The following is a 9714-nucleotide window of genomic DNA, read 5'->3' as shown; positions in this document are numbered from 1 at the left end:
TTTAAACTTTTTCTTAAAAACACTTAGTATTCTTTTTTATTTCTTTCCTTTTTTATTCCCCTCTTCCCTCCTTTCTTTCTCTCTACCATAAAGATAGGCTAGTTTTTTTTTTTAATTTCAAGAAATATACACAAATAGTTAAAACCAAACTGTGAAAATGTACCTTAGCAACAGTGCAACATTTTAAAAGAAAGTATATAGATATGCTTTGGTAGGGATTATTACTTTTCAAGTGTTATTTAACAAATATTTATTGTCTCAAGTATTTCCCAGGCACTTTTCTAAGTCTTTTAAAACATACTAAATGACTTAAGCTTAACAACCCTGTGAGGTGAGTACTATAATTATCATTCTTAATTTACAAATAAGGAAGCTAAGGCATAGAGAAGTACCTTTCCCAAGGTCACAGAGGGACCAAGTTTTGTATAGAAAGATTATGAGTGAAAAAGTGTTAGGATTTGGAAACCATATCTTTTTTCCTCTCAAAGTTATACTTCGTTTCTGTACTACAAATGAAATGGTATTTCAACCTTTAGTATAAAATAAGTTTTTAGTGTAGTTGCCTTTTAAAAATCTTGACTTTTTTTATAAAATGACATGCACATGCTACTGTTGGATTTTTTTTTAATACATTCTGACAATCTCTGCCCTTTGATCTATACACATGTAATGAAACTATTGATATAGCTGGACTTCTGCTATTTTGGTATTTGTTATTCAATGTCTCAAGTAATTTTTGTCCTCCATTCCTCTTTAACTGTGTTTGTTTATGTTAAATAGATACATCCTAGTATACTATTTTAATTCATTTTTTAAGACCTTTTTTAGTTGTTTCCTTGGTGGCTGCTCTTGGCCTTCAAATAACCAGCAATTTGTTACAATATACTACAATTAATAACAATCTACTTCAGATTAATAACTTAATGTCAGTGAAATATAGAAATTTTGCTCTAACATAGGTATAATTCTTTTCTCTTCATGTTATTATTGCCATACATCACATCATTATATAAGCTCAATTATAGTCTTGTAATTATTGTTTTATGCAATTGTCTTTTAAATCATTTAAGAGGAAAGACAAAAATATTTGTCTTTTTAAGTATTTATATAGTATTATAAGTATTTAGATAGTATTTCTGTAGTCCTTTATATTTACCTATGTAATTAAGTAAATTACAAAATTTCCCCCCCATATTAGAACTAAGTTTTAGAGAAGTTTGAGGTTTACAACCTAAATTTGAGAGGGAGGTACAGAGGTTTACCATAGAGCCCCCGCCCCCACACAGGCATAGTCTCCCTCATTATCAACATCCCCCCACCAGAGTGGTACATTTGTTACCAAGGATGAACCCACACTGGCACACCATAATCACCCAAAGTCCATAGTTTACCTTAGGTTTCACTCTTGATGTTACACATTTCTATGGGTTTGGACCCATGTGTGATGTATGTCCATCATTATAATATTATACAGAATATTTTCACTGCCCTAAAAATCCCTGTGTTCTGCTTATTCATCCCCTCTTGACCCCTGCAACCACTGATCTTTTTGGTCTTCCTATTTTGCCTCTTCCAGAATGTTATATAGTTGGAATCAAACAGTATATACCCTTTTCAGATTGGCTTCTTCCACTTAACAATTTGCATTTAAGTTTCCTCCATGTCTTTCCATGTAATTACCTTTTCCAGTGTTCTTTATTTCTTCATGTGGATTCAAGTTATCATCTGTTGTCATTTCCATTCAGCCTGAAGGATTTTCTTTAGTATTTCTTGTAAGCAGATGTGGTAACAACAAATTCTCTGTCTTTGTTTATCTGAGAATGTCTTCATTCTCCCTTCAGTTTTTGAAGGGTAGTTTTGCCAAATATAGAATTTTTGGTTGACGGTTTTTTTCTTTGAATATGTCATTCTGCTGCCTTCTGGCCTCAATTTCGGATTGAGATATTAAGATAAGTCAGCTCTTAATCTTATTGTGGTTCCACTGTTATGTGATGAGTCACTTTTCTCTTGCTAAACACAAGATGCTCTCGTTGTCTTTCAACATTTTGACTATAATGTATCTTGGTATAAATTTATTTGGGTTAATACTCTTTGGAGTTTATTGAGCTTCTTGGATTGTATATTAATGTTCATCATCAAATTTGGAAAGTACTTGGTCATCTTTGCTTCACACATTTTGTAACCCACACATTCTTCTCTCTCTCTCTCCTTCTAGGGCTCTCAATATGTGTGTGTATGTTCCTGTGTCCTACAGGTCTTTGAGACTCTGTTCATTTTTCTTTCTGTTCTTCAGGTTGCATACTACCTGGAGAGAAAAGCCATATAGTAATTTGAAAAAATTTAAAGAATTATTACCTAGAGCTGTGTATTCAAGTCATGAGGAATTGACTCATAAAAAGTAAACAGAACTCTTAAAAAATGCAGGACTAGAGAATTAAGAAGAAGCCATTATCCATAGGGCTGATATTAGAGCACCCAAGAAAGACCCCACCCCCCCAACCAAACGCAGGTAAGATCCAGTTCTGGTTGAAGTAGGTTTAACCATGGGTCACTGAATAGCAGAGAAGTCACTCTGGAGCTGCATGGGCAGAACCTGATGGAAATTCCCCTTTAAGATGCTGACAAAATCTCTTCATAAGGAGGTATCTTCCTGGAGGCACTCTCCTACAAAATTGCCCAATGAGCATTTCTGGGGGTCTATGCTGGACAATGGATGCTGACTGCCATTCAGTATAGGAGATGTGTGCTGGAAAAAGCTGTCTGCAATGCAGGAGTGGGAGCAGGAGAAACCACACATTAGGGTACTACCAAGTAAGCCCAATGGAAATAAAGGAAAACCCCTTCTTCCTGCAATGTCTTCCCAGCACCATCTCCTGACAAGGCTTATTGACAGCTGACAAAGAAAAAAAAAACAAAGATTCCAAATTCATTTTCATAGAATAGGAAAGGAAGAGGAATTTGGAACTGAGAGGCAATATATTAATAATGGGCACATTTCATTCCTTTGGCCATTCAGTTCCACATGCAACTTTCTACACACATCTGAATTCCCATATAGCAACAAAATATATTTCCAACTAACAAAATACAGCTATACATGTTGCAAGTAAGGAAGCCCTCCCCCTTTCCCCTAAATGAGGAAGTACATGTCCCTAGTCCCAACAGTTACTGTGTTCAACACAGGCTACGGTAATAACTCCTCAAACTCGGCCACAGTTTCACGGAATATTCTGTTACTCAAAGATTATAGTGTTAGCTTCCAACAGCTTGTATATAAAATAAAAAAGAAAGGGAAAAAAGTGTTTACAAGTAAACACTGCATATAGCAAGAAGAGGAAAAAATATACTAATTTCTGTAATTGTCTCAAGGTTGTAGATAATATCTATGGATTCCATCTTTAACTACCCATTCCATTTTCCCCTTACTCTCTACCCAAACCTTGACTGCTCTTTATTCTTTACCTGAATGACCCAAACCTTCATTCCTGAAGGGTGTGCATCCTCATTTGTTCTGCCTTTTCTTGGTTGTTATAGTCTTACATTGACTTTTACTATTGGGCATGAAAGTAATAAGCTATGCCCCTGAGAATCCTCTAGGTTGCAAATATAGTCTTTTTTGTCTTCAACCCAATTTCTAGTTGGTAATATGGATTAATCACTGCATCTTTTTTTTTCTCTATGTTCTATATATGGAACTATCTATTCCTCTTAAAGATGAGAGATTTCACCAGCACCATTTATAACTGAAGGCTTTTGAGGGAAATAAGTAATTTGGTAACATAAAACAAATTTTTTGCTATTGATAGAATATCATTAAACTTTTAAGTAGTTTTTTCTAAAAATCATTCACAATTTTCAACTTTGACAGTGATAAATAGTATGTATATATTTAACATGTTTTCTTCATGTTATAATTTCTCTATCATTTCTAATTTTTACTGGGATTTTCTAAATTCATTATTTTGTGATTTGTTCACTTTTTCTTATTTTCTAATGCATTTGCTATTACTGCTTTTATTTTTACTAGTCTTCCTCTTGCTTTTTCATTTTCTGAATTATTTAATAAAATTATTTTGCTCATAAAATAAAAATCTAGTTATGAATTTAAGTTTAGCAGTATTACATAATTCCATTAAAATGAAAACTCAGTGAGGGCTGTATTTCTATTCCTTTGTTCACTAATAACCTCAAGTGTCTAGCACTGTACCTTGGAATTATGGTTATTTCTTAATTCCAACAATCTTAGATTTTTGTTTAAATTTTCATTTATCAAGTTTGGTGCTTCTTGGACTTTAACAACCATCAAGGCTCACTTGGAGAACTTGTTAAAACACTGATTTTTAAATTTTAAAACATAGGCTCTACTCTCAGAATTTCTAATTCAATAGGTTTGGGGCAGGGATCTAGAATTTGTATTTTTAAGAAGTTCCCAGGTGATGCTGAAATCTCACTGGGGTTCACACTGTAAGGTTCATTGTCCTGGTTTCATTTTTTTTTTTTAAAGATTTTATTTATTTGACACAGAGAGAGAGAGAGAGAGAGAGCACAAGTAGGCAGAGTGGCAGGCAGAGGGAGAGGGAGAAGCAGGCTCTCCGCTGAGCAGGGAGCCGGACGTGGGGCTCTATCCCAGGACTCTAGGATCATGACCTGAGCCGAAGGCAGCCGCTTAACTGACTGAGCCACCCAGGTGCCCCTGGTTTATTTCATTTTATGAGAATGCTAATCACTGGCTTCTGCTTTAGAGAATTTATTGAGGTATCCTGGTGACTAAGTAATAGATCAATTAGGTATGCTGCCCCAGCTATAGATATTCTACTTTCTTAATTATGTGTGTTTTTTTTAAATTTTTATTTATTTGACAGAGACAGAGATAGCAAGAGCAGGAACACAAGCAGCGGGAGTGGGATAGGGACAGCAGGCTTCCCGCGGAGGAGGGAGCCTGATGCGGGGCTTGATCCCAGGACCCTGGAATCATGACCTGAGCCGAAGGCAGACACTTAACGACTGAGCCACCCAGCTATCTTAATTATGTTTTAAAAATTCTGTTATCATTTATTTTTTGTGTAATTGAGAATAGACTAACAGTTAAGAAGATGTATATTAAAACAGCAAACTGTTGAATTCTGTTAGTTTATTGTACAGCACAAGAGAGTATAATCTTTTTAAGCATTCCTGGGAATACTTTTTAAAAAATAAAAGACTTATCACAAACTTCTAGTTGGTTTAATCAAAACGTACCACAAATATCCAGTATCACATCTGCTGGTTACCTATCTCTCTTTTCTGAAAGACTTGATTTTGCAAAACCTTACCTACATGCCAATCATTTGCCTGAGCCATTACTTTGTGATTCAGGCATCACATCACATTTTCCTTAGTTCACCCAACAGAGATAACTTTAGTCCTTTTCATGAAATTGGTATGTTGTGTCATCAAGCTTTCTATGCAGTGTTCTACTTTTAGTAAGTGACGGGCCTTGTACCTTTGGATTTTCTTCAACCAATGGTTCCAGTTAAGAATGGCTTCCAAATTCATTCATCAGTTTTGCTGGAGCCTGCTGTCCTCTTTTTCTCAATTCTATTTTCTACTTCCAAAAGTCTGTTCCCCTTGCTTTAACTCATTTTTATTCTCTATGGTGTATCTCTGTACTATCGTATTTTAAAGTTATCCTATGCATTGCTTTCTGCCACAAATTCTACTTAATCTGACATTAATACTGATCCATCTTTTAGTATGATTTAAGTATGCTCACTGCTTCATTTGTAATTTTTCTGAATTTTTTAGATGCATCTCTTGTAACTAATAAACGACTGGATTTTATTTCATTATATACTCCAAGAGACTTTTTAGTGAGATTTAAGCGATTTATAATTTTTTATAATTCTTACACGTTATTTCATTATAGAAACATCAGAAAGCACTAGTACTACAAAAAGAAAAATAAAATTAGTCAATGTATTTTTTAAAAATGGATTGACATACTAAGGACAAACATTTTTTTCTAATTATTTGTTTTATAGATTTTAACACAGACTTTAACACTGTTATTTAGAAAGAATTATCAGTTGTTCCTTTGATTTCTGATCGCTTTTGTGGTTAAAAAAGGTCCTTTCCTAGGGCGCCTGGGAGGCTTAGTTGGTTAAGCTTTCAACTCTTGATTTTGGCTCGGGTCATGATCTTGGGGTCCTGAGACTGAGCCCCGCGTTGGGCTCTGTGCTCATCAGGGAGTCCGCTTGAGATTCTCTCTCTGCCCCTCCCTAGCTCATGCACATGTATACGCTTCTCTCTGTAAAATAAAAATTTTTTTTTAAAAATGTCCTTTCCTATCTAGAGATTAGATATCCATCTGCATTTTCTTCTGATTTTTGGTTTTGCTTTCTTTACATATATTACTTTGTTCTACCTAGAATTTATTTGATGTGTATTTTACTCATTTCAAATAAAAAAATATATAATTCTTTTATATACACTATTCTTTGGGCATATTGTAGGGCGTTAAACATTCATATTTATAATTATTTTTGTCAAGTATTAGACTTGTTTTAACTTTATCCCTTCACCTGGCATTACTTATCACCATGAGAAATTATACTCCTATAATTATAAGAGAAAACAGGAATGAAGTATTTAAGACCTTATAGGTAAAGCAGGGTTAGGGAATTGTAGTAATAAATGAACCTAAAATGATGACACACAACTCATTAAAGAAAATCAACTGATATTTTCAGTATTTTTAAACAGTAATAATCTGCACTGTTCAATTTTCAAAATTCTTTGTGTTTTTGCCTTGCTGTAAATATAAGAAGCATTTTCCCTTGAATCTCCACCAAATAATCAGTGTTTTTTAGCTTAGGATAATTGAAGGAGAAAATGCCAGTATACTGTGAGATATTCTTCAAACCTTTCTAATGCATTGTTTCATGCTTAAGATAACTTAATATCAGTTTAGAAATGACCATAGCAGAACATTGCTCTACCTCTAAAGTGTTCACATATCTCAATTCCTTTCCTTTGGTTTACTTTGCCTCAGTTCCCTATATTTCTCCCAAGATTACATTACAAAGATATCTACATACACTTGCTCTTCTATATGTTTTATCTCCTTTTTCTCTTCCCAGGATCCCATGCTTTTATTGTAATTTTAAAAATTATCCTCAAGAAAAATTACTCAGGTTTACAAATACAATATCCTAAATTCTCACATTTGTGGAAAAAGTACAAGTATACAAATCCACATTTGTAGAATTCTGTACAATAGGAATTATAGTTGGGGAGACCTTATTGTACTCAACACAAAGTGTTTTAATATTAGAACTCTGTTTAATAGGGCTGTATTTCATCTGGTATGGAACACTTTTAAGACAGTGAAGTTGATACAATGGCTATATATAACTAAAATATCAAAGCTATTGAACAAGAGCTAGATACAGTTAATTCAGTAGTGTAAATGACTAATTCTGACCAATACATGGCTGAAATATTAATAATAAGTTTACCGTAACAACTGAAAATGATCTACTGGAAAATGGCTATTTTTGTGGTAGTATTTAAAAGTCATATAAAAATACCTTGGATTTTTGCTTTTTCCAAAGTACTAATAATTGGCATTGCTCAAACTAGTACAGTAAACTTAGATATTAAAATATTTTATCCATATCAAATGTCAAGGGCTCTAAATGTGCTATTACAATAAATGTATGATCTGCATTAGTACTTAAACTTTAAAAGAGTTTATCCATATATCAAATTATATCAATTATCATTGAAACATGTACAATATGTTGGTCTTGTATTTAATTGATTACAAATAAGAAATGCTATTATTTTAACAATACAATAATAAATGTAGCTCACCATCAGGGAGAATAGCCATTAAAATGAGTACAGCAGAACAATTCAAATTTACTTCCAAAGAATAACTTAAAAGAAATGACAGGCAGCTTGAATGAGATTTAAAACACAACAAGCCAAGTTACAAAGTTTAAGAACTGCAACTCAAACACCGTAAAAAGGCAGTATTAAGGCTACAAAGATTTAATTGCCAGTGACTGACAGTATTATATATTGCCAGTGTACAAAAAAAAAAAAAAATTGTCCCAATACGGAGTAAAAATGTGAGTATCAGTAGTGTTAGGCTAAAATGCAAAGTATTAACAAGGCTATTCATTGTAGCAAAAATAACATTAAGATATCTAAAACAGTTAAGACAGTGCAAGAGCTGAATCATCTTACTTCAAAATTTCTCCTTGGAGAAATCCTTCTTTCACAGATGTTCATTACACATCCATTTAGGTATTATGTTTTTAGAAAGTGGAGAAAAGATTTAAAAAAAAAAAAGAAAATGGAACCTGAAAGTAATCAATAGAAAATATTTTTGAAAGCAAATCTGACACTGGAGTCCAAACGTAATTACTATGTCAAACTCCACCAATCCTTGATTGAAAGTAAACTACATCACCTCACATGATGCTTACTGACAAAATTAGCCACGATAAATGGTGACATTAATAGACATAATAAATGTTATAAATTACTAATTACATTTAGTCAACAAAGTAGGGTTATTTAATAATCCTCCACAAATACAACAGGTAGCATTTCTAATGAATAATTGGGTTTTATATCACACCTCTTTATCATGAATGAATTTGTAACAAGGTTCATTTAAAATAAGGCACAGTACATGTGCCTTTCCTTCCTTGGTTTAAATGGTTAATCAATGACTCAGATACAAAGTACTAGGACTCTTACGGGAATACCATGGTTTTAGTACAGGTGTTCTCAACCTTTTATTTTTTTTTTCTTCCTTTTTCTTATGGAGGTTCATTCATGTTATAGGGGAAAAGAAAAGGACTAGAGTCCAGTGAACAAAACAATAATAACTTAAAAAAATTGAGAGGTAGAAAATAGTCAAATGATAACACCTGGCAATTACAAAAGTAATCAGTTCATAAATATAAAACCTTACATAATTCTAAAAAAGGTAGTGAAAGAACAGCAATAATTAAGAATAGTTAACACATCTCAATATAACACTAATGATACACTGGCAGGAAAGCAACCTTCTTGAGTATTATGGAAATTCCAACCGCCTGCATGCACGCATATAGAGTAAGAGTTTGTAAAGGTGCCAAGAGTTGGTGGCACCACACAACTAAGTGGAGTACTGAATTAGAATTCCCAGTTATTTGTGGTAATGCAATAATCTTAGTCTATGAATACCACATTTAGTAAGCCTTAATAACTCATTCAGCAGGTTACTACTAAGAAGCACAGAGTTGTCAGTAAAAATGAATCTATGAAATTGTGCTCATTCATATGTAAGTATAAAAAAATGAGCCTTGCATTTTTCCATGAAGAGAGCTCTCAAAGCCATGAATTTGCTTTAGAACAAGACTGATTTAGGGAACCCGGTGTCTGACACAGAGCTCAAAATAGACAATGTAGAGGATGGACCTAAAATATACAGAAAAACAAGCACATGTGATTAGTATCTGTAAAAAATACAATCTCATTGATCTGATATAATTTTGTGATAAATTACATTTTAGACTATGGATTGATTCCTCAAAGCTTCAATGAATTCATTCCCTTAATCACTTCAGTGATGTCATTAAAACTGTTTTTGATTCATAAAAACCTTACTAAATTACTGCAAAAGCAACACTTCAATGGTCTTTGTTGATCTTCATTTGTTTTTAAGATTTGACAGAG

The sequence above is a fragment of the Eumetopias jubatus genome, unplaced genomic scaffold, assembly GCF_037043125.1.
Source record: "Eumetopias jubatus isolate StellerSeaLion01/CBP00866 unplaced genomic scaffold, mEumJub1_p1.0 scaffold_3, whole genome shotgun sequence".
NCBI lineage: Eukaryota > Metazoa > Chordata > Mammalia > Carnivora > Otariidae > Eumetopias > Eumetopias jubatus.
This window is presented reverse-complemented; position numbering follows the sequence as displayed.